At 41.7% G+C, this 26,917-nt stretch overlaps 1 protein-coding gene across 5 annotated transcripts in view; it reads right to left on the bottom strand.

Moving 5' to 3' along the window:
* Positions 1-25,531, bottom strand: part of LYPD6B (LY6/PLAUR domain containing 6B) — a 236,945-nt gene extending 211,414 nt beyond the window's left edge. Inside the window, exons 1-2 of one of the 5 annotated variants that reach the window (XM_086352692.1) lie at positions 25,352-25,495; positions 21,310-21,444 (exon numbers count right to left, since the gene is read on the bottom strand). The gene's annotated coding sequence lies outside the window, so the exon portion shown is untranslated. Of the gene's footprint in view, positions 1-21,309; positions 21,445-25,351 lie in introns of all 5 variants that reach the window. The other 4 variants (XM_086352683.1, XM_086352698.1, XM_086352691.1 and 1 more) reach the window with 4 other exon arrangements.
* Positions 25,532-26,917: the final 1,386 nt, after the last annotated feature.

The raw sequence follows: 26,917 nt of genomic DNA, 5'->3' as shown, positions 1-26,917 counted from the left end.
GAACAGCCTCAGAGCTGGTTGATGGCAGCCTGGGGATCTGGTTTGGGAATCATGTACCTTAAGTCAGCCCTACATGTTGCAGTATGGAAACCACCGCTCAGAGAGTAAGGTGACTCATCCAGGGTCATGGAATGGAAGCCAGAAGGACAAAGCTCAGGACTCCAGTTCCTGACTCCCAACCAAACACTCTTTCCTCCACATGGTGCCACCCCCTTTTCTAGGTGCCACCCCCTTTTCTCTTCCACACCCTCCCCAGAGCAAGACCCAGACCACTCCAGGGCTTAGATTGAGGTAAAGAGGAACTCAGTGACAATATGCCTTACTGATGCATTTGTCACACACACGAGGCAAAGCTCTGCTTTTTACCATCCCATGCTCCTTACTCCCCAGCCCAAATGCCCCCAACATGGGCAAGTCATCAGAGCCTTTCAATGGCCTGAAATTTCCCAAGCTCCCCTGCCCCATCCATTTCCCTCTGTAGCATTTCCTACAGCACTGAATCAAACGACTGTCTGCGGTGCTGTGATTCTTCTCTTTGCTGGATTTGTTCCTACACAGTATATGTGCTTGGTTTTAAAATGCTGTTTGCTCCACTTTTAAATTTCATTTTAGAAGCCTGCAAGGGGAGATGCCAATATTTAATCATAGAGACTAAAGAGGACTTTACAGACTGCTTACGAGGCACAAACAGAGTAGTTATTTTCCTATTTCCCTTTGGATGGAATTGGCTACTATATCATACACAGTAACAGTGTGAACCAGAAAGCACTCCTGCATCCTTATCTCACCCTCACATAATCAAAAAGAAAAAAAAAAACCACATTATAATAGAAAAGAGAAGAGGAAACTAGAACTTCATATTTGTTTGAAATTTAATTAAACTTGAAAGGTTTGTATGGACAATTCATTTCCTTTTGTAGTCTAAGACCATAAGCTTCACATTCCATTTTACCAGTGGAATGATAAAAAGTAACCACATGTTATTTTAATTTTAATAATAAATAATATATAATGAAGTTACATTAAAAGTTTCTTTTAAATAGCCAAGTGGAAACACATGTTCCCTACCATCCTGAATTGACGTTTTTTAAAAGCCTCTGTAAAGATTTTTAAGGCATGTGTCTATTTAATTGCTTTTGTTAATACCACTTGCCTTCTTTTCTAGAAAGATGACTTTACAGTAAGCAAACGGGTATGTCTTTATATGTGTCCTAGGTAATCCTCCGAATTGACAAGTTTAAAATGGTTGGAGTATGCTCTTTACAAAAAAATGTTGAATGTACAATTAAAAAGAACAGGAAACCTCCCACAACCTCTGGGTCATTCAGATTTGGAGTCAGATAACACCCTGTCCTTGTCAATTCCACGTCATCAACACCTATCAGAAGGAAAATGCTGAGTAGTCTTTGACGGCAAAGTGAAGCAGGAATCCTAGACAAGTCACCCTGAAGATGAACATGGGGGCTGGTGTTATATTACCCCAGCCAAACAACCAATGGAGCAGGAAGTGGACTGAACAGGATCGCCTCTCTACGGAAAATATTGTGCATGTGTACACTGGTAGGGCTTCCCAGGAGGCTCAGTGGCAAAGAACCCACCTGCCAACACAGGAGACATAAGAGACCTGAGTTCGATCCCTGGGTCAGGAAGATCCCCTGGAGAAGGGAATGATAACCCACTCTGGTATTCTTGCCCAGAAAATTCCATGGACAGAGGAAACTGGCAGGTTACAGTCCATGGGGTCACAAAGAACTGGACACAACTCAGGCAACCTAGCATGTACATGTACATTCGTGTGTGTCTGTGTACGCGAGAAAACATTCCAGAGTGAGAAGAGTTGCTTACTGCTAAGAGAAAACAGCAATTGTGGGTAAGGTAAGAGGTTCTTCCTATTAAAAAAATATGAGGTCAGATGTTACTAAAAGGATTTACAAGCCTCTAGTTCCAAAATTCTTTGATTCTATAGGGTAGAAAGTGAATGTTCCATCAGAAAACTAAGATCCAAAAATACTAACGGTGAAGCTCACCTCTTCTGACAGGTTATCCTTTGATGGAAACCACTTGCCAGAATATTAAACTTCCTGTTTCCTGTCTCCCTCAAAAGACTTTTCCACAAGCACCCTAGGGGCACAGCCTGTGTTTAATTCATCTCTGTGATCCCACATGGTACCTGAAATTCACAGTGGAAAACCAAAACTGCAGAAATATAGGGTAGAAAATATCATAGGAAAATTTAAGGTTTATTTTAAAATAATGCTTACATAATAATAAATAAAAAGTTTAATCAAACTCCTTGGTACCTAGATGTTACATGAATAAATACCTCAATTAAAATGCTTCTTTTCTAGTAAGTACCATGCCAAACCTTCCAATGTACAAGACAAAGGGAATGTTTATTGTGTGATTTTATTGTTTCGATTGTTTATTATTTTTCCTTCCCTTGAAGGAACCAAGCAGCAACTCCTGCCCCATCACTCAGATTCTTAGAACATAAAAACAATCATCAAAAACAAGCATAAATAACACTCGCCATCTCATTAACCAGGAACCTTAGACAAGAACAAAACAAAGATGTCTCCTCTCATCACCTCTGTTCAACATTGTACTGTCACTTCTAGCCAAGTCACTTCTAGCTGGGCAAGAAAAAGAAAGAAAAGGAATCTCTGCTGGAAATAAGTAAAACTATCTCCATTTTTAGATAATCTTGTATATAAACATTCTAATGAATTCACTAAAAATCATTAGAGCCAATAAATAAGAAAAGCTTCAGCAAGGTTTCAGGATATACAATCAAACCATAAGAATCAATTGTATTTCTATGCAATAACAATAGAAAATCCAAAAATAAAACTGGGCCAGTTTCATTTACACTGCAGCAGAAAGAATAAAATTCTCAGTAATAAATTTAACAAAAGAAGTGCAATACTTGAACACTGAAAATTAACAACATCATTGAAAGAAATTAAAGAAGACCTAAATAACTGGATAAACATCCTATGTTCATGACAAGAAGACAATATTGTTAAAATGCATTAATCCCCAAATTCACCTCCAGATTCAATGTAATCAATATCAAAATCCCCACTGGATTTAATACCAAAATTAACAAAATAATCCTAGATTTGTATAGCAATATAAGGCCTTGAATAGCCAAAGGCATCTTGGGGGGAAAAAAGAACAAAGTTAGAAGTTTGACAAAGTTCTAACAAAGTTCTAACAAAGTTAGAACTCTTATATTTTCAGAATTCAAAACTACTACAAAACAAGAACAATCAAGACTGTGTGTCAGTGACATAAGGATAGATATAGAGATCAACAGAGTAGAATTTAGAACATGGAAGTAATTGCATATATTTATGATCAAATGATTTTTTATAAGAGTGCTATGAAAATCAATGGGGGAAACAATACACAAATGGTGTATTGTCCACAAATGGTGCTGGGACAACTGGACAATTACATGCAAAAAGAACAAATTTGGATCCCTAACTCACACCATATACAAAAACTACCTCAAAATAGATCTTTTTGTATACAGTGTGAGTTAGGGATCCAAATTTATTCTTTTGCATGTAAGTATCCAGTTGTCCCAGCACCATTTGTGTACAAGAGTATTCTTTCCTCCAATGATTGTCATCAGTTCAGTTCAGTTGCTCAGGTGTGTCTGACTCTGCGACACCATGGACTGCAGCATGCCAGGCTTCCCTGTCCATCACCAATTCCCAGAGCCTACTCAGACTCATGTCCATCCAGTCAGTGAAGCCATCCAACCATCTCATCCTCTGTTGTCCCCTTCTCCTCCCACCTTCAATCTTTCCCAGCATCAGGGTCTTTTCCAATGAGTCGGTTCTTCACATCGTGGCCAAAGTACTGGAGTTTCAGCTTCAGCATCAGTCTTTCCAATGACTACTCAGGACTGATTTCCTTTAAGATTGACAGGTTGGATCTCCTTGCAGTCCAAGGGACTCTCAAGAATCTTCTCCAACACCACAGTTCAAAAGCATCAGTTCTTCAATGCTCAGTTTTCTTTGTAGTCCAACTCTCACAACCATACATGACTACTGGAAAAACCATAGCTTTGACTGGATGGACCTTTGTTGGCAAAGTAATGTCTCTGCTTTTCAATGTGCTGTCTAGGTTGGCCATAGCTTTTCTTCCAAGGAGCAAGCATCTTTTAATTTAATGGCTGCAGTCACCATCTGAATAGAACTCTACAAAAAATTAGTTGATCATAAATATACACAATTACAACACAAGAGATGACTCTAAACATGGACATCACCAGATGGTCAATATCAAAGTCAGACTGACTATGTTATTTGCACCCAAAGACAAGGAAGCTCTACCTAGTCAGTAAAAACAAGACTTGGAGCTGACTGTGGCTCAGGTTATGTGCTCCTTATTGAAAATTTCAAGCTTAAATTGAAGAAAGTAGGGAAAACCACTAGGCCATTCAGGTATGACCTAAATCAAATCCCTTATGATTATACAGTGGAAGTGATGAATAGATTCAAGCAAGGGATTAGATCTGGTAGACAAAGTACCTGAAGAACTATGGACAGAGGTTCATAACACATATTGGAGTCAGTGACCAAAATCATCCCAAACAAAAAGAAATGCAAGAAGCCAATGTTGTTGTCTGAGGAGGCTTAACAAATAGCTGAGAAGAGAAGAGACCCAAAAGGCAAGGGAGAAAGGGAAAAATATGCCCAACTGAATGCAGAGTTCCAGAGAACAACAAGTAGATATAAGAAGGCCTTCTTCAATGTACATGCAAAGAAATAGAGGAAAACAATAGAATCAGAAAGACTAGAGATCTTTTCAGAAAATTGGAGATATCAAGGGGATATTTCATGCAAGGATGGTGCGACAAAGGACAGAAATGGTAACAGAAGCAGAAGAGATTAAGTAAAAGTGGCAAGAATACACAGAAAAACTATATAAGAAAGGTCGTAATGATCCGATAACCATGATGATGCGGTCACTCACCTAGAGCCAGACATCTTGGAGTGTGAAGTCTAATGGACCTTAGGACACATTGCTACAAACAAAGCTAATGGAAGGGATGGAATCCAGCTTAATTATTCCAGCTGAGCTATTCAAATCCTAAAAGACAATGCTGTTAAAGTGCTGCACTCAATATGCCAGCAAATTTGAAAAACTCAGCAGTGGCCACAGGACTGGAAAAGGTCAGGTTTTCATTCCAATCTCAAAGGAGGGCAATGCCAAAGAATGTTCAAGTTATTGTACAAGTGTGCTCATTTCACATGCTAGTAAGGTAATGCTCAAAATTATTCAAGTCAGGATTCAGCAGTACATGAATCAAGAACTTTCAAATGTATAAGCTGTGTTTCAAAGAGGCAGGAGAACCAGAGATCAAATTGCCAAGATTCACTGGATCATGTAGAAAGCAAGGGAATTCCAGAAAAACATCTACCTTGGCTTCATTGACTACACTAAAGCTTTTGACTGTGTGGATCACAACAAACTGTGGAAAGTTCACAAAGAAATGGGAATACCAGACCACCTTACCTGTCTCCTGAGAAACCTGTATATGCTGATCAAGAAGCAACAGTAAGAACTACACATGAAACAATGGACTCTTTCAAAATTGGGAAAGGAGTACAACAAGGCTGTATTTTGTCAACCTGATTATTTAACTTATATACAGAGTATATCAAGTGAAATCCCAGGCAGGATGAATCACAAGCTGGAATCAAGGCTGTCAGGAGAAATATCATCAATCTCAGATATGCAGATAAGCATGATAATAGTAGAAAGTGAAGAGGAAATAAAGAGCCTCTTGATGAAGGTGAAAGAGGAGAGTAAAAAAGCTGGCTTATAACTCAACATTTAAAAAACTAAGATCATGGCATCTGGTCCCATCACTTCATGGCAAATAGAAGGGGAAACAGTGGAAGCAGTGACAGATTTTATTTTCTTGGGCTCCCAAATCACAGCAGATGGTGACTGCAGCCATAAAATTAAAGACACTTGCTCCGTGGAAGAAAAGCTATGACAAACCTAGACAGTGCATTAAAAAGCAGAGACATCAATTTGCCGACAAAGGTCTGTCTAGTCAAAGGTATGGTTTTTCCAATAGTCATGTACAGATGTGAAAGCTGGATCATAATGGAGGGTAAGCACCAAAGAATTGATGCTTTTCAACTGTGGTGTTGGAGAAGACTCTTGAGAGTCCCTTGGACTGCAAGAAGATCAAACTAAATCAATCCTAAAGGAAATCAAACCTGAATATTCATGGAAGCACTGATGCTGAAGTTCTAAAATCTTTGCCACCTGATGCAAGGAGCCAGCTCATTAGAAAAGACCCTGATGCTGAGAAAATTGAAGGCAAAAGGAGAAGGGGGCAACAGAAGATGGGATGGTTAGATAGCATCACCAACTTAAGGGACATGAATTTGAGCAAACTCTGGGATATAGTGGAGGACAGAGGAGGCTGATGGGCAACAGTCCATGGGGTCACAAAGAGTCAGACACAACTTAGTGACTGAACAACAACAGATCAAATATCTAAATGGAAGAGCTAAAATTATAAAACAAATAGAAGTAAACTTTTGTGACTTCAGATTAGGCAGTGGTTTCTTAGATATGACAATAAAAGCACAATGGAAAACAAAAACAGGATGTTATAAAAATTAAAACTTTTGTGTTTCAAAGTATATTAGCAAGGAAATGAAAAGATAACCTACAGAAGGAGATAAAATATTTGTAAATCATACATCTGATGAGGGTATGATATCCAGAATATGTAAAGACCTCTCTCAACTCTAAAATAAAAAGACAAATAGCCCAAATAAAATTGGCAAAGTTATTTTAATAGACATTTCTTCAAAAAAGATAAATGGCCAATAAGCACATAAAAGACACTCAACACAGTTAGCAGAAAAAAATGCAAATTGAAACCAGAAAGAGATACTACTTCACATGCATTAAGATGGCTATAAGCAAAAACATGGACAATAAAAAGTGTAGAGGAGGATGTAAAGAAGTTGGAACCATCACACATTGCTGGTGGGAATGCAAAATGACAGCTGCTTTGGATACAGTCTGGCAGTTCCTCAAACAGTCAAATATAGACTTAACCACATAATCCAGCAGTTCCACTCCTAGGCATATATCCAACAGAAATGAAAACATGTCCACACAAAAATCTGTACATGGATGTTCATAGAAGCATTATTTACAATAGTAAAAAAAAAAAAGAAAGAAAACAACTCAAATCTCCATCAAGATGAATGAATACACAAAATACGGTCTATCCATGCAATAGAATATTTTCCAGTCATAAAAGGAATGAGGTACTGGTTTATGAACCTTAAATCTTGAAAACATTATGCTAAGAAAGTTACACACAAAAGGCTGCATATTTGTTGTTCTGTCGCTCAGTGGTGTCCGACTCTGTGACCCCTTGGACTGCAGCATGCCAGGTTTCCCTGTCCTTCATCTCCTGGAGTTTGCTCAAATTCATGTCCATTGAGTCAGTGATACCATCCAACCATCTCATCCTCTGTAGTCCCCTTCTCCTCCCGCCTTCAATTTTTCCCAGCATCAGGGTCTTTTCAAATGAGTCAGCTCTTCACATCAGGTGACCAAACTATCACAGCTTCGGCATCAGTCAATATTCAGGACTGGTTTCCTTGAGGATTGACTGATTTGATCTCTTTGCAGTCCAAGGGACTCTCAAGAGTCTTCTCCAACACCACAGTTCAAAAGCATCAATTCTTCAGTGCTCAGCCTTCTTTATGGTCCGACTCTCACATCCATACATGATTATTGAAAAAACCATAGCTTTGACTAGACAGACCTTTGTTGGTAAAGTAATCTCTCTGCTATTTAATATGTTGTCTAGGTTGGTCATAGCTTTTCTTCCAAGGAGCAAGCATTATCTAATTTCATGGCTGCAGTCACCATCTGCAGCGATTTTGGAGCCCAAGAAAATAAAGTCTGTCACTGTTTCCATTGTTTCCCCATCTATTTGCCATAAAGTAATGGGACCAGATGCCATGATTTTAGTTTTCTGAATGTTGAGTTGGATGATTCCATTTATATGAAATGTCCAGAATATGTAAATCCATATGCTAGAGAGTAGATCAGAGATTTCCAGGGGCTGAGGGATGGAGGGAATGGGGAATGATTGTTAATAGGTATGAGATGTCTTTGTGGAGTCATAGAAACATACTGCAATTAGACAGTGATGATGGCTGCACAACTCTGTGAATGTATTAAAAACCACTGAAGTGTATATATTTTAAAAGGGTGGATTTGATGGCACATGTATTTATCTCAATTTACAATTAACAGTAATAACAGTGAGATATTTTCACATATTTTCATGCTGGTGAGAATGTTCACTGGCAGAATTTCTTAGAAGAGGGGTCTGGAAAAGGGTATCAAAATTTACCTGATAAATTCTAAGAATTTATCCTCCATAAATAATTATGAAGTCACAACTTTAGCTCTAAGGATTATCCGTAATGTTGTTTACAGTGGCAAATTATTGTAAATACCCTGAAGGCACAACAGAGATTTTGTTAAGCCAACTATGGCACATTCATTCAGTTTAAGGAGTCACCTGTGAAAATGATATTTATTGATATACTGTTAGCTGAAAAAAAGAGGGATACAAAATGCAATATGAAGTCTGATCATATTTTTGTTTTTTTAAACTATGTAGCTGCTGCTGCTGTTGTTTAGTCACCAAGTCATGTCCAACTCTTCGCAAATCCATGGACTGCAGCATTCCAGGATATTCTGTCCTTCACTATCTCCTTGAGTTTACTCAAACTCATGTCCATTGAGTCAGTGATGTCATCCAAACATCTCATCCTCTATCGTCCTCCTCTTCCTTCCATCTTTCCCAGCATCAGGGTCTTTTCCAATGAGTCAGCTCTTTGCATCAGGTGGCCAAAGTACTGGAGCTTCAGCATCAATCCTTCGAGTGAGTTTTCAGGGTTGATCTCCCTTAAGATTGACTAGTTTTATCTCCTTGCAGTCCAAAGGACTCTCAAGAGCCTTCTCCAGCACCATAATTCAAAGGCATCAACTCTTCAGCACTCTGCCTTCTTTATAGTCCAATTCTCACATCCGTACTGACTACTGGAAATACCATAGCCTTGACTATATGGACCTTTGTCAGCAAACTGATGCCTTTGCTTCTTAACACACTGTCTAGGCTTGTCACAGCCTTCCTGACAAGAAGCAATCACCTTCTCATTTCACGGCTGCAATCAACCGTCTACAGTGATTTTAGAGGGCAAGAAGAGGAAATCTGTCACTGCGTCCACCTTTCTGCCTTCTATTAGACATGAAGTGATGGGGCTGGATGCCATGATCTTCATTTTTTTAATATTTGAGTTTTAAGCCAGCTTTTCCACTCTCCTCCTTGACCCTCATCAACAGGTTCTTTAGTTTCTCTTCACTGTCTCCCATTAGAGTGGTATCATCTGCATATCTGAGGTTGTTGCTATTTCTCCCTGCAATCTTGATTCCAGCTTTTAAACTATATATGTATGTATTCATGCCTCCATATTATAGAAATAATAGAACTAGGCAGCCCAAACTATAGCCACTAGCCCATGTGCATATTTAAATTCTTAAGATTAACAAAAATTAAGAATCCGGATCCTCAGTTATACTGGCCACATCAGGTGCTCAGTAAGCACATGGCAACAGTGGCTACTGTACTGGACAGCACGGAACATTCCCTTCACAGCAGACAGTTCCACTGAAGTGAGCAGATACAGAAGAATACACACCAGGAGGCCTTGTAGACGCTTTTAAATTTCTTTGTGCTTATTTTCCACTTTTCTGGTAATAAATGAAAATGTTTGGATAAAAGAATACTGTTATTATTATTATTATTATGTTAAGATTCAAAGTAAACTGACAGGGAGAAGGGATCTGAAGAAACCCTCACTGGGAGCAGGGATCGCCCACCACAGATGGAGCAAGTCCTTCTGATCTGGGCAGCAAAGGGCAGGCCCTCCCCTGCTGAGACAACACCTCTGCACCACAGGGTGGGGCAGCTTCGCAGATGGATGTGGTGTGATGGATGGGTACCAGAGTGATGAGAATGGCTATTTCTGCTAATTTTGTCCAGATGTAGAGTTGCTTTCTGGGGAAGAAGATGTGCAACTTCCTCATGTGGCCATAGCCAGAATCCTGTCTCCTGACAGAAATTCTGAAAAATCATCACCTTGGAACTGCAAGAGGCTTAGGGAAGATGCACTCTCAAAGTTTAGGTGATTAGCTCATGCTTTCTGGACAACAACATGGAAATACATACCTAAAGCCTTAAGAATACTGCAGCCCTTTAAGCAACTGCGTCATTTCTTGAAAATATCCTATGGAAATAATTGTGGATATGCTCAGAGGTTTACCTACAAGAACATACATGACAGAGTTGTTTATGAGAGCAGAAGGCTAAATTCAAGCTAAAAGTACGAGATGGGGCCTTGTAGTGGAGTATTATACCAGCTGTTAAAAATAATGCTGTGCAGGAGTATTTAATGACATGGAAGCTGTTTACAAAGGTTACATTTTTTAAAGCTTTAATACAGTGTAAGAGGGATCATTTCATTTTTTAAGGAAAAAATACATACATACACATGCTTGGGCTTCACTGGTAGTTCAATCGGTAAAGAATCTGCCTGCAGTGCAGGAGACCCAGGTTCAATCCCTGGGTCAGGAAGATCCCCTGGAGAAGGGAATGGCAACCACTCCAATATGAAAATCCTATAAACAGAGGAGCCTTGAGGAGCCAGTCCATGGAATGGCAAGAGTTGGACACGACTTAGCAATGAAACCACCGCCAAGAGGTATCAGTTCATTTTTTGAGAAAAAAATACAGACATACATAGGCTTGGAAAAAATGAAAAAAATTAAAACAATGTCAGCTACTATGTGGCAGGAAAATATCTGATGAGGGAGGTGAATCTGTTATTTTCCACATTTTCTATAATGAACATGTATGACTGAGGTAATAAGGAAAAAAAAAAGTTACTGTTTTTAAAAAGATGAAATCATATGATTTAATAAAGGAAATTTTTGTCCTTAGAACTTGAAATAAAATTATCATGATAGTTGAGTATTTTCACATTTAAGTCTAGGCCTCCTGACTGCCAAGGCACAGAGAGAAATGAAGACTTATATAAGTCTCCACTGCTTGACTTATCAGTTCTTCCCAGGATATAAACTACCATCTTGGCACTGGATTCTAGGAGAAATATATGATGTACACTTTGTTCTAATGACTCCTGTAGTTGCTTAAGAACTGAAGTTCTCACTGCTCACTAAGGGACAAATATCACACACATAGCCAGCCCCTGTTTTTTCATAATGTACTCCCATCCGTATTTATCTACCATAGCAAAATAGTCTCAAGATGAATGAGATGTTTTCAATAAGGCATCAATGATGAATATCCAGCTTTTAGGCAGTATGCTGATGGTGTCACTTTCACAAGAATACTCAGAAGACTGTCTTACGGATGCAGTGGATCACAGACTGGTACATGTGATGTACTTTAAGAATGTAAGTTTCTTAATAATATATTTAAGAGCCCTCTGAGAAGTGAAAGTAGAAAAAATTAGGTCAGTGGCCATGGATGCTTGCTCCAAAAGCTGATGGAAGCCACAGAGAGGCAGAGCTGAACTACCAGGCCTGAGGTGGCCCTGGAAAGAAGACCGCAACGAGAAGCCCCTCCACACGACATCTGTCAACGTCAGTGTCCCTGAGGATTCAGACACTGGGGACGAGGGTGAGGAAGTTGAGCCTGTTACCTTCTGTTGATGTCTATCCTTCGTACAGAAACCATGTAAATTAGATTTCCCTCTGTATTTTACCTACAGTTTCTCCCAGATTCTACAGATCCAAGTCAACCCATGAGAGAGCTAAGGTGTTATAGAACTTGGGAGACTATTAATATAGTGTTCTTCTTCCTCCAAATCCTCCCCACCCCCAAATACTGTCCATTCCATATGCCTGATGCTTACCTTCAAGGTCAAAATCAAGACTTTCCTGACCAGTGCTGTGACCTTTCTTTCACCTGTGACCTCCAAGAGAACATAATCCTACACAGCTCACTGACACACATCCTGCATGGCACGTGTCCCCGTGCCAGGCTGTAGGCTGTGACATATTAGGCATCTCACCCAGGACCTTCTACAGTGTCTCATGCATGAGTACCAAGGTGACAAGTTCATCTAATTCCCACTTTGTCCACCGCCCCCTTGGTAAGTTAGAGAGAAAATTGGTAGCATAATTGTGAGCAATACTGCTAAAGGCCAAAATTTCTTGACTGGGAATGCAGTTTTCTAAGAATAATTCAACAAACAAAATTTTGTGTGCTGTTCACTATGGAGAAAAAGAAGGTAATACTCTTCTTGATATCTAAGGAGTTCACAGTCTCTTGGAAATTAAGACCCATATGTAGAATAACATGTAATTAACATGGAAAAAGTAAGAGCTTTGGATAAGCTCCAAAGAAGAGCCATCAACAATGTTCCTCAAGAGATGGCTTCAATTTACATCCCACTGAATTTGGGCCAGGGGAGTGAAATGCTATCTATGGAAAAACAAGGGACCTTCTCTACTCTGAACTGATTTGCCATTTGCAGGGCCCTGGCCTCTGAACGAGGCCATTCATTTGCAGAAGACACCACGTGCTGAAGTCCACCTAGTGTGGGACTCTGGCCAGAGCAGTGAGGAAGCTGAACACAGCTGAAAGAACCAGTACAGCACCAGGCACATGAAAACTCTTGGGGAGCCAGAAGAGTGGTCATGAACGTTTTGAAAGCTTGTCTAATGGAAGATGGGCTCCGTAAGCATTTCTCATCCTACAAGAAACAGCCCATAGTGGGGTCATGAGGTCAATTTAGAGGTAACATTTGCAGTAAGTGCTGTTTCATAAAATGTTTGTCATAAAAGTGAGTGTACATGTCTGTGCACACATGCATGAGCACAGGGTCACACAAATGGATTTCTTAACAGTTTGCAAGGCTGAATTAGACAAACATTGTGAGAAAGACACATTTAAAGAAGGAAAACACCTCAAACAAGTGAAACTGCCTCACAAGGGGGTTTATTATTGTGAATGGCAGACAGCTTCCAGCCTCTAAAAGACTCTAAGCAGCGCCAAAGCCATAGATTGTCAAGGAGGATATTCACATTGGTGGAAAGTTAAATGTGAAGAATTCTAAGTATCTGCCCCATGTATGAGACGGTCAAGTCTAGACCACAGGCCCTTAATTACCACTGAAGGAACAATTAGAAGGGAAACAACTCCATGAAGTCACAGAGGTGAAATTTCATTTGGTCATTTATACTGGAACAGTACCTCTGTGAAAGGAAACATTGTAAGTGATACTTGGACCGAGGGCTCTCAACCTAGGTGTACATCAGAATCATCTGGGGAACTTGTAAAAGACACCCATGCTTGGATCCCAGCATATCTCAACTCAAACACTGGGGCCCAAGATTTGTATTTTGTTTCACGTTCCCCAGGTACGAGTTGTAAACCACTGATTTATATGTGTAAAATGTAAAAATGACATTTTATAAAGCACAGAGGGAAGGAAAACAGCACCAGGATTGTACCTGAAGATCATAAAAAGAAGTGGATGGAAAACATCAAGTCAAGGGTTTGGATTCTGCTCCAGGTACAGAAAGCTGAAAAGAGCATTACTCCCATGCTTACAAATAAAACAGATAAACTGCAAGTTCATGACTCTCTTGAGTCTATTAGACAGCTGAGGTGACAGGGGAACAAACTAGCCCAGAATCTGAGAACCAGGCACCTGAAGCAAAAGACAAGACAAGCACTTGCTCACCCGAGGCAGATGCACTGGGACACAAGTAACAAACACCAATGGAACCTGCTGAGGGAGTCGACAGAGCACAGACAGGGACCACCCTGAGCACAGGGCGCGAGGAGGCCCAAGGCTCACACCGAAACAGTGAGGCAAGCCCTGCAGCAAACCAGCCCCCACCTAAACTCAAGGTGTCACTAGAGGAAGCTCAAGTCTGTGGGGCATTGAGGAGAAGTACACCCATAACAAACTGCGAATCCAGTGAACTCCCAAGCAGACTGATCAACTCCCTACACTAAAGCCTAGTGGAAAGAGAGAGGCCTTCCCATTTCCAAACATGAAAACTATCTCAGTCTCTAACGTCCTACACAAGAGGTCCATGTCTTGACAAAACATTACAGAGCATACAAAAAGAAAAAACACTGCCAAGAGACACAGCCATTAACAGAACTAGACCTCAGATACAACACAGATGGGGAAGTTATCAGACACACCAAATTTAAAATAACAGTAATCAGTGGTCAAAGATTCTAATGGAAAAGAGGGTAGACAACATGAAAGGTCAAATGTATAATTTTAACATAGAAACTATAAGAAATAATCAAATGGAAATGCTTGAAATGCTAAACACAGTAAGAGAAATGAAGGATGCTCTCAACAGTAGAAACAAGACAAAGTGTCCAATAGCTGTGGACTAATACCAAAAGTCCTAATGTAGGTGTAGTCAAAATTTCAGAAGGAGAAAGAAGAAATATTTGAAGAAATAATTGCTGAGAATTTTCTAAAATTAATGACAGATACAAAACCACAGAAACAAGCAGCTCAAAAACACCATGGAGGAAAAATACCAAGCATGTGCATGCATGTGCACACGTACACACACAGAGGCATACCGTATTAAAGCAGCTGACAACTGAGAACAAAGTCTCAAATGCAGTGGGGGAGAATGAAACATTATATACAAAGGAACAAAGGTAAGAATTACAGAAGACACCTTGTCAGAAGGTATGCAAGTAAGAAAATGAAGCAACATCTTCGAAGTGCTGAAAGGTATAAAAAGTGCCAACCCAGAATTCTTTACCTAGGGAAAATATCTTTCCGAAATGAGCAAGAAATAACTGCAATAGGCCAACAGAAATTGAGAGAATTCATTGCCAAGAGACGTACACCTCAATAAATACTGAGGTTTTATAGGCAGAAGGACTATGATGTCAGACAGAAACTTGGATCTATTTAAAGTGCTATAAATAGAATAAACAAAAGTCAAATACAATTCTTCTTTATTTTTAATTGCTATAAAAGGTAACTGAATGTTTTAAGCAAGAGTCAGAAAACTACAACCTGCAAACCAACTTCAGCCCAAAGTCTATTTTAGGGATTCCCTGGTGACTCAGAGATAACAAATCCACCTGCCAATGCCAGAGACACAGGAGATGTAGATTTGATCCCTGGGTTGGGAAGAGCCCCTGGAAAAGGAAATGGCAACCAAAGTCTGTTTTAGTATGACCTATGAGCAAAGAATGGTTTTTATGTTTTTTTTAATATAAATCTATTTACTTTAATTGGAGGCTAATTACTTAACAACATTGTATTGGTTTTGCCATACATCAACATGAGTCCACCACCCGTGCACATGTGTTCCCCAACCTGAAGCCCCCCCTCCCACCCTCCTCCCCATACCATCCCTCTGGGTCATCCCAATGCACCAGCCCTGAGCATCCTGTATCCTGCATCGAACCTGGACTGGAGATTCATTTCACATATGATATTATACATGTTTCAATGCCATTCTCCCAAATCATCCCACCCTAGCCCTCTCCCACAGAGTCCAAAAGACTGTTCTATACATCTGTGTCTCTTTTGCTGTCTTGCATAAAGGGTTATTGTTACCATCTTTCTAAATTTCATATATATGCATTAGTATACTGTATTGGTGTTTTTGTTTCTGGCTTACTTCACTCTGTATAATAGGCTGCGGTTTCATCCACCTCATTAGAACTGATTCAAATGTATTCTTTTTAATGGCTGAGTAATACTCCATTGTGTATATGTACCACAGCTTTCTTATCCATTCATCTGCTGATGGACATCTAGGTTGCTTCCATGTCCTGGCTATTATAAATAGTGCTTCGATGAACACTGGTGGGGTACACGTGTCTCTTTCAATTCTGGTTTCCTCAGTATATATGCCCAGCAGTGGGCTTGCTGGGTCATATGGCAGTTCTATTTCCAGTTATTTAAGGAATCTCCACACTGTTCTCCATAGTGGCTCTACTAGTTTGCATTCCCACCAACAGTGTAGGAGGGTTCCCTTTTCTCTGCACACTCTCCGGCATTTATTGCTTGTAGACTTTTGGATTGCAGCCATTCTGACTGGCATGAAATGGTACCTCATTGTGGTTTTGATTTGCATTTCTCTGATAATGAGTGATGTTGAGCACCTTTTCATGTGTTTGTTAGCCATCTGTATGTCTTCTTTGGAGAAATGTCTGTTTAGTTCTTTGGCCCATTTTTTGATTGGGTCATTTATTTTTCTGGAATTGCGCTGCAGGAGTTGCTTGTATATTTTTGAGATTAATTCTTTGTCAATTGCTTCATTTGCTATTATTTTCTCCCATTCTGAAGGCTGTCTTTTCACCTTTCTTATAGTTTTCTTTGTTGTGCAGAAGCCTTTAAGTTTAATTAGGTCCCATTTGTTTATTTTTGCTTTTATTTCCAATATTCTGGGAGGTGGGTCATAGAGGATCCTGCTGTGAATTATATCAGAGAGTGTTTTGCCTATGTTCTCCTCTAGGAGTTTTATAGTTTCTGGTCTTATGTTTAGATCTTTAATCCATTTTTGAGTTTATTTTTGTGTATGGTGTTAGAAAGTGTTCTAGTTTCATTCTTTTACAAGTGGTTGACCAGTTTTCCCAGCACTACTTGTTAAAGAGATTGTCTTTTCTCCATTGTATATTCTTGCCTCTTTTGTCAAAGATAAGGTGTCCATGCTAAGTTGCTTCAGTCGTGTCCGACTCTGTGCCACCCCATAGACGGCAGCCCACCAGGCTCCCCTGTCCCTGGGATTCTCCAGGAAAGAACACTGGAGTGAGTTGCCATTTCCTTCTTCAAAGGTGTCCATAGGTGCGTGGATTTATCTCTGGGTTTTCCAAAAGTCTACAAGCAATAAATGCTGGAGAGGGTGCAGAGAAAAGGGAACCCTCCTACACTGTTGGTGGGAATGCAAACTAGTAGAGCCACTATGGAGAACAGTGTGGAGATTCCTTAAATAACCGGAAATAGAACTGCCATATGACCCAGCAATCCCACTGCTGGGCATACACACCGAGGAAACCAGAATTGACAGAGACACGTGTACCCCAATGTTCATCACAGCACTATTTATAATAGCCAGGACATGGAAGCAACCTAGATGTCCATCAGCAGACGAATGGATAAGAAAGCTGTGGTACATATACACAATGGAGTATTACTCAGCCATTAAAAAGAATACATTTGAATCAGTTCTAATGAGGTGGATGAAACCAGAGCCTATTATACAGAGTGAAGTAAGACAGAAAGAAAAACACCAATACAGTATACTAATGCATATATATGGAATTTAGAAAGATGGTAATGATAACCCTGTATGCGAGAAAGCAAAAGAGACACAGATGTATAGAACAGTCTTTTGGACTCTGTGCAAGAGGGAGGGGGGGATGATTTGGGAGAACGGCATTGAAACATGTATAATATCATATGTGAAATGAATCTCCAGTCCAGGTTCGATGCATGATACAGGATGCTCAGGGCTGGTGCACTGGGATGACCCAGAGGGAGGTATGGGGAGGGAGGTGGGAGGGGGTTCAGGCTGGGGAACACGTGTACAAGGGTGGTGGATTCATGTTGATGTATTGCAAAACCAATACAATGTTGTTAAGTAATTAGCCTCCAATTTAAATAAATAAATTTATATTAAAAAAATAAAAAGCATTGCACATTTTAAATTAATTAAAACACACATTATCAAAATTGTGGAAGGCCGCTAAAGCAGTAAAGGGAAATTTATAGCACTAAATGCATATATTAAAACAGAGGAAAAGTCTCAGATCAGTAATAAGAGCTTACCCCTTAAGAAAACAGGAGTGTAATTTAAACCCAAAGCAAGGTGAAGGAAGGAAATAAACTAGAACAGAAACCAATAAAATTGAAAACAAAATTTCCTTCAATTAAAAATAAATTAGCTTGGAGGAAAAAAGCAAACAGAAAAAGATACAAAATCAATGAAATAAAAGTCTGGACCTTTGAAAGATCAATAAAGTTGATAAACTTCTAGAGAGACTAAGAAAATTATTGAAGACACAAATTACCAGTATCAGAAATGAAACGGGGAACATCACTACAGATCCCAAAGACATTAAGTGGCTAATAGAGGAATACCACAAACAATTCTATATCTATAAATTTGACAACTTAGGTGAAGAAGACCAATTCCTTGGAAAATAAAAACTATTGAAACTTATCAAGAAAAACTGGGTAGCCAGAATTTTCCTATATCTACTAAAGAAGTTAAATTTGTAGTTTAAAAACCTTCTACCAGAGAAAATTCTAGGCCAAGATGGTTTCACTAACGAACACTATCAAACGGTGAAGGAAGAAATAATAGCAGTCCTACAGAGTCTCTTCCAAAAATACATCACAATCAAGTAGGATTTATCCTAGGAACACAAAGCTGTTTCAACAGTTGAAAAGCAATCAGTGTAACTCAATGCAGATGGTGATTGCAGCCATGAAATTAAAAGATGCTTACTCCTTGGAAGGAAAGTTATGACCAACCTGGACAGCATATTCAAAAGCAGAGACATTACTTTGTCAACAAAGGTCCATCTAGTCAAGGCTATGGTTTTTCCCGTGGTCATGTATGGATGTGAGAGTTGGACTGTGAAGAAGGCTGAGTGATGAAGAATTGATGGTTTTGAACTGTGGTGTTGGAGAAGACTCTTGAGAGTCCCTTGGACTGCAAGGAGATCCAACCAGTCCATCCTAAAAGAGATCAGTCCTGGGTGTTCATTGGAAGGACTGATGCTGAAGCTGAAGCTCCAATATTTTGGCCACCTCATGTGAAGAGTTGACTCATTGCAAAAGAGCCTGATGCTGGGAGGGATTGGGGGCAGGAGGAGGAGGAGATAACAGAGGATGAGTTGGCTGGATGGCATCACCGACTCAATGGACATGAGTTTGGGTAAATTCCAGAAGTTGGTGATGGAAAGGGAGGCCTGGCGTGTTGCGATTCATGGGGTCACAAAGAGTCAGACACGACTGAGCAACTGAGCTGAACTGAACTCACCACAGTGAATATGAATAAATCACATGATCCTGTCAACAGATGGGAAAAAAAGTATTCAACAAAATTCAAAATCCATCCATAATAAAAACTCAGTAAACTAGAATAAAAGGGAAACTCCTTAACCTCAGGTGGAAAACTCAGCTAACACCATATTTCATCATGAAAGATTATTTCGCTCTTATTATAAGAAACAAAACAAGGATATTCTCTCTCATCACTTCTATTCAACATTCAACTAGAATTCTTAACCAGTTGATTAAGAAAAAGAAATAAAAGGCAACCAGAGTGGAAAGGAAGAAATAAAGGTGTATTTATTCACAGATGATATGACTGCATATGTAAAAAACCCCAAAGAATTTACAAATAAACCTACAACAATAACTGACTTTAGCACAGTAACAGAATACAATGTCAACATACAAAAATCTATTGTATTTCTGGATATGAGCAACAAAAACAATATCAGAAGTGAAACATTTACGTATAAATCTAACAAAACATGTGGAAGATCTATATCCTGAAAACTACTGAATGCTGATAGAAAAATAAAAACAGAAATAAAGAGATAGGCCATACTGTGTTCATGAACTGGAACTAAAGATGTCAGTTCCTCCTAAATGAATCTATAGATACAAAGCAATCCCACTCAAAATCCCAGCAGGGTTTTTTGTAGATCTCTACAACTTACATGAAAAGGCAAAGGAACCAGGAGAGCCGTAATGAGTTTGAAAAGGAATAAAATCGGAGGACTTATACTACCTGCTTTCAAAATTTATCATCAAGTCACAGTATCAAGACAGTGCAGTGGTGGTATAAAGCAGGCATTAAGATCAATGGAATAAAACTGGCAATCCAAAAATAAACCTTTGATTATAACCTTACCGATTATCAACAAAATATCAAGACAACTCAATAGGGAAAAAATAGTCTTTTCAACAAATTGTGCTGAAAGAACTAGAATTCCACGTGCTATGAAAAAAATTGCCTGACTCACAGTTTACATGTTACACAAAAATTAACCCGAAATGAATCCTACATCTAAATGTAAAACACAGAACCGTGAAGAAAATGTAGTAGAAAACTTCCACAAGAAAAGACTGATAAACTGGTTTACCAAAGCTTAAAGCTTTTGCCCTAAGAAAGACACTGCTATGGGAATAAAAAGATTGGCACAGGCTGAGAGAATTTCTCTGAAAATCATTTCTGACACAAGATATATATCCAGATTATGTAGTATTAGTATCAGTCACTCAGTCATGTCTGACTCTTTGTGACCCAATGGACTGTAGCCATCAGGCTCCTCTGTCCATTGAATTCTCCAGGCAAGAATATTGGAGTGGGTTGCCATTTCCTTCTCCAGGGGATCTTCCTGACCCAGGGATTGAACTCAGGCCTCCCGCATTGCAGGCAGTTTCTTTACCATCTGAGCCACTAGGGAAGCCCAGATTATGTAAAGAACGCTCAAAACTCAATAAGAAAACAAACAACCCAATAAAAATAGGTATTCAAAATTACCTTTGCATAACACTTCTATTTTATAAATTTTTATTTGAATTTGTTTATTTTTCCCAGCTAGTAATCAGACCAAACTCAACTTCTCACTAATTTTTTATACTATATTGCTTTGATTTTGGAATTAGGCTTTTGATCTCTGTTAACCTTTGGGCACTTTAAACTGGCCTATAAAAATAAAACTATTAATTTTCTTTGAACTCAGAAGATAATTTGCATGCACAACTTTAATAAAGAGACTATTTTTTCCTATCAAATAAAACTAGCTCTTTTCACACACACCCAAATGAGTTATAACTGTGGGACATCGAAACTTTACACTGTCACCTTTTAAACAATGAACCCTGAGTATGAATCATTTTTAATCACCCTACTTCTTTCTTCCCCTGCTACCAAATCTAAACAATTATGGAACACCATGATGAAAGAAATGACCCTTATTTTCCCTTTGCTCATATTTCTTCACTTATTTTGTCACCTGGCACCATGTTTTGTAAGTCATTAAAAATCACATTTTGGGGATAATGAGGTATAGCAAACAAAGAGATTCTGCATGAAGGAAATTCTTTAAGATCAAGTTATTCAATACATAATCCTCTTCCTCCACGTGAAGGTCTTTCTTCCCCAACACCAACACCATACCTGCGCAAGCCATATTTCTCTGCTGGAAACCAGAAAGATACTAAACCTTGATGATTTCCAGCACTATGCACAGCTTGTTTCAACACTACTGCAGTCTTCTCTTAACGTATTTTTCATTATAGGACTTCTCATCACCTGACACAGGAGACAAAACAAATATATCTCATTCCAGTAAAGTGTGAGCTCCATGAGAACACAGACTGTGTCCTTCTCATATACTTTTTTAATCCCCAGAGCAGTGTCTGCCATACAGTGGGTATTCAATAAATATGTGTGAATGAATTGACTGCCCAAGGCATCTCTCTACTTCATCCCCTCACACTTTCAGGGACCCTGGGCAGGACTGCTGATGGAAACAACAAAATATGCTGCCCTCCACTCCCTCCTTTCTTCCAGGATTAGTGACTAGATTTTTCTGCCAAGTTCTATGCTAAGTAGATACTGAGGATGAAGGATCATGAGAAGTAGCACCCTGTGGCCCAATCAAATGCTAAACGCCCACCGTGTCCACCATGTCAAATGGAAACAAACAGCAGCTCACTTCAAATTTCAATGCAAACAGGAGAAATGCTCCAAAAGCAGAGGACAGTAGAGGCTGGTTTCCTACTGAACAGAGTTATAAAGTATCTACTCACTGGACTATCATCAGGAGAATCATTCTCTAATCCAGGACCTACTGCTAACTGCATCTTCACCAAATACCAGCTGTTAGTTTGAAGACAGTTAACAACACTTAAAAGTCATGACTGAGAGCAGATGTTCCCAATAAGGGATGAGGAGAGGGTGCCAGGGTGCTGGCGGGTGGGAGGCACAGCAGAACCAGCTGTGAGGCTTTTTCTAACTATACTTAGCCCCGCCCTAAACTCCTCCACCTAAACCACCCACAGTTACCCCCATAGAGTGAGCCATCATTGCTGTCACTATGAAAGTATGAAAGATTCAAACGCTTCACCAGGTTCTAAGCATAAGTTCTTTGAGGGATGGGACCAAGATTTAGGCTTCTTAGTGATGCCCAGAGTGGTTCTCCTGTCTCTACCAGAGCCTCCAACCTCAACCCCTTCCCTCCCTCGGCCACACCCTAGACGTCTCCTATTGTCCTGAGCTTCTCCTGTCTGCCCACAAGGCCATGTCTTTCATCATCTGTCACCACCTCTGGGAGACTCGGATGACTGCCTACCTAACAGCCTGACAGGCAGTTTCGCTTTCTGCCTAGCTAACAGAATTCTGATTTTCAGATATGGGCACCGATGTGCTCAGGGAAGGTGACCCTCCCCCAGCTCCAGAGCACAGCTTGGCCACGACAATCACAGCCACGCTTGCCTCCTTTTCCACTGATGGTTGAGCATGGACACATGACCATAGGGAACATAGGGAACTTCTGAGAAATTATGACTTTTGTTGTCTAGATAATCACTGGAAAGCAAGCCCTCTCCCTCCCTTTTTGTTTTAGATGTTAGCATGTGAAGGCATGTTGGAGCTCCAGTCACCCTGTGGCAGGACAGAAACCTAGAGAATCTTCAAGAAGCCAACCCAAAACTGTGGCTGTTTTGAACCATCCACCTCTAGACTTCTTAAGCAAACAGTCCCATAACCTAAACAATATTACTTACAACAGAGAGTACCCACCACTTGGCCTGGGAAGTCCCTCAAACTTTCTTCCTAGAGCAGCTCTACTTATCTCCGATTCAGAGCTCAACTAGTTTCCTTGGGAAGGCTTTGGTTGTCCCCAGATAGTTAAACACAGACTCTGTTATCTGCACATCTGCCTCTCCAACTAAACTGTGAAATTCTCAAAAGCAAACATTTTCACCCTTGGCAGAGGCCCTGCCATACACTGGGCACTTACTAAATGCTGAGTGAATGAATGAACCAACAAACAAACAGCAAAATAAGAAATCAAAGGATGAATATGCAGGACGCCTTCCATGCCTTGGATAAGCCTTGACAACTGACAGATGGAATATGGCACACAGGCTGTCTACATCCTACCAAAGACTTCCTTTAGGTGGTGGTGAGCAAAGGCTGAGACAGTACAATGAGCAGGTCCTATTTTTATCTGCCTGGAAGTCAGACATCTCATTGGAAACTATCCTCGTCCAATCCCCGGAAGCTGGGGTGGAGCTGTCTATCACAGTGGCACCTGAGCAAAGTACCCACTCTTATGGTGAAAACCCACTCCCTGTCCACGGAGATGGCTTGGCCCAGTTTTAGTCTAGTATATCGATAAGATCTACTGTTAGGATGGAGGAGATGGAAGAGGAGAAAGACATCCCCCCTACCCCTCCCACAAAGGAACAGATAAGCCTGAAGGTGCCAGTGCTTTTATCACTCCATATGAAGAAGGAGTCAACATGGGGGGTGGGGGTGGGGGGAAAGAGCTAAGATACATACGAGAGAGAGAAAAAGCCATGCCACCTTATGTGTGCCCGGGATCAAGTTATGCCTGCAGATGAAACCCTCAGCCTTTTCATTTATGTAACTCAATCAATTTCAATATGCTACTGCTGCTAAGTCGCTTCAGCTGTGTCTGACTCTTTGCAACCCCATGGACTGCAGCCCACCAGGCTCCTCCATCCATGAGATTTTCCAGGCAAGAGTACTGGAGTGGGGTGCCATCACCTTCTCCGCAATTTCAATATAGCATAAGGCAATTTTCAAGTGACTAAAACACAACCCAAAGAAAAGAATTCTGACAAATACAGTCAATAATGTTGAAAGCAAACTGTTACCATCTCTTCTACATTCAGGACCTGTGCGCTGTCACTTCTCAAAACCTGGCTTCTAGGATGGTGGTGGCAATTAAGATAGCCTGGAGGAGGCCTGCTGCTGCTGCTAAGTCACTTCAGTCGTGTCCGACTCTGTGCAACCCCATAGACGGAAGCCCACCAGGCTCCCCTGTCCCTGGGATTCTCCAGGCAAGAACACTGGAGTGGGTTGCCATTTCCTTCTCCAATGCATGAAAGTGAAAAGTGAAAGTGAAGTCGCTCAGTCGTGTCTGACTCTTCCAGACCCCATGGACTGCAGCCTACCAGGCTCCTCCGTTCATGGGATTTTCCAGGCAAGAGTACTGGAGTGGGGTGCCATTGCCTTCTCGGGGAACAAAACACACACCATGATCACTGCCTTTCCTCCTAAAGGAGGGTAATCTGAACCTCATCTGTTTCTCTTCTGTTCAGAAATGAATTTGAACCTCTGGGAGGCACAAAGTGTTACATTAACTAGATACAGAAAAAAAATGGAGAGAATTCTCATCAAGCAACCTACTATGGATTTTACAAATATCTTATAACTTAACTGTTGTGATGATTATAATACCCTTCTTACCTCTGAGCAAACAGAATCAGGGAAATTAAGTAACTTACTCGAGGCCATACAGCTAGTAACTAGAATTTAAATTCTATACTTTTTCCACTTTATCACTCTGATGGCCAGGGCCTGTGAGATGGAGCGCAGCCCTCCACCTTCACCCCAACACCGACAGCGCCCCAGGACACACAGACCTGGATGGACCCTGACAACCTCGGCCCCCTGCAGTCAGGGCAGCCTCGCATACCCAGTTTTCTGGAAGCCGCAGGTAGCTAACCCAGGTGTCTGTCGGATTCTCAACACCAGCGCCAGAAGTAAAGACCAGGGCAGAAGGAACAGTGACACCTGCGCGGGCCCGGGAAGCACCGCAGAGAGAGAGAGGCGGGAGCTCGCCCTGGGCTCCCCCCCGCCCAGCTCCGCGCTCTCCGCAGCAGCCGGCCCCCCTGCTCTCCCCACCAGCTCCCGGCAAACCCTGCCTCCGCGCCGCCTGGGCCGCTGAGAGACCCGCGCAGCCCGGATCATGTCCCCGCGCCCGGGTCCGGGGCAGATATTTGCAGCTGTTTGCCCCCAGGCAGCGACGCGACCCCGACCCCTCAGCTGTGCCGCGCCCCCGGCGCCCCCACTCCCCAGCGGCGCCGGGCAGGGGCGCCCGCATTGCCCACCGCGGCCGCGCGGCCCCGCAGGGACCAGGCTGGGGGGCCCGCCGCCCCCAGCGCGGTGCGCCTGTCCCGCTCACCTGCACCGCCGCGCTCGCCGGGCCTCCGTGCGCCAGCCCGGGTCTCGGCTCTCAGATCCCAGTCAGCGCAGAGCGCACTCGCTGCGGGCCGGCCTTGGTGTGGCCGCGCAGGGAGGGACGGGGCGGGGTGCGGCTCCTCCCCGCCCCGAGCCACCTGGGGCGCCCGGGAAGGGGCGGGGCAGGGCCGGGACAGGTGGGCCCCGCCCGCTGCCCGCAGCCCGCAGCCCGGGACTCCTTCGAGATCCTCCGCGGGGTGGAAGCGGGGCCCCGGCGGCCCCGTAATAAGTGACACCTGGGACAGTTAGTGCTTGGGAGGGGCGGGGAGCCAGGACCCGGCTCACACACAGACCGTTTCCACACAGTCTGGCCCATTGGGGAAATGGATCACGGAGCGTGGGAGCCGGAACCCCTGAACAGGAAAAGGAGAGGCCAGTCCTTCTCTTTGTGGGCTGTAGAAATCAAGAACCGAGAGCCTCCGGGTTAAATTGATGGGGCCAAGGGCAAGTTCAGAACTGGAAAGCTCAGACAGGCCTTTTCTAATCGTTCTGCCCTCCCATCCGCACTTCAAATGATCCTTTTTAAAATAATGACTTTAAACTATAAATAAGGTCGTTCAGATAGTGATGTCCTCCCCACCTGGAGACTGTAAGCCCCAGGTGGGACAGCAAACTCTCCTGTCCTTGATGAATCATTAGAGGTGAACAAACCAAGGGCAGAGCAGGTGCTCAGTTAAGGGCTGATGAATAACTGAGGCGTGACCAGCCTCTTACTGGTCCCCCCAGGCCAGAGTCTGCTGGAGCGTCCCCCCTCCCACTTTGTCAGAGAGCCCAGAGTCAAGCTGCCTGGCTTCCAGACCACCCATCCTCTCTGTACTGCGTACCTCCCTCCCAGTGCCAGTCGAGAAGCTGACTTGTGGGAGGTCTGCAAAGGTCTTAGGGGCACCTTTGGAAAATCTTTACCTCCTGAAGATGTTACAGGCAGAGGAACTCGGACATACAATGCTGTCCTGCCAGCCCCACCCTGTTCAGGCACAGCCCAGAGTTTGGGCGACTGACCTGACATCCCACAGCTGATAGCAGAGCTGAGTGGGGGGACTTGTGGATGGGAAGTCTTGACCTTCTGCAGAAGTAGGGCTTGGGTTTGCTCTGAGTTCTCTAATCCATGGCCTTTCCCAGCTTTTCAAAGGTCAGGTGTGACCTGAGCCATTTGTATTTACTGAGGCCCTGACAGTTTCAAAAACAAAGACGTGTTAGAATAGGATAGAAAGAGTGTGGTATATTTCGTAAGTGTTTCATTGAACAAATGAATAGTCTTCTCACACACAGACACACAGGAGATGATGTGTGATGCTGCTACTAACATGTTAATTTCCAGACTCATTAAAGAAATCCATTTCAAGCCCACTACAGGAAACACTGTACAACTTTAAAGTTGTATAGAGACTATTCCTCCTTGTAACTATTTCTATATTCTTCAATGACTGCACATTAAACCTCAGAAGCCATAACTGGAGGCTCTTAAGATGAGGTCAAGGCCACCCCTCCCCTATTGTGTTGAACAATAGGC

This window comes from Bos grunniens, chromosome 2 (genome assembly GCF_055505025.1).
Source record: "Bos grunniens cultivar Pamir isolate PY7600 chromosome 2, Bosgru_T2T1.0, whole genome shotgun sequence".
Classification (NCBI taxonomy): domain Eukaryota; kingdom Metazoa; phylum Chordata; class Mammalia; order Artiodactyla; family Bovidae; genus Bos; species Bos grunniens.
This window is presented reverse-complemented; position numbering and strand designations above follow the sequence as displayed.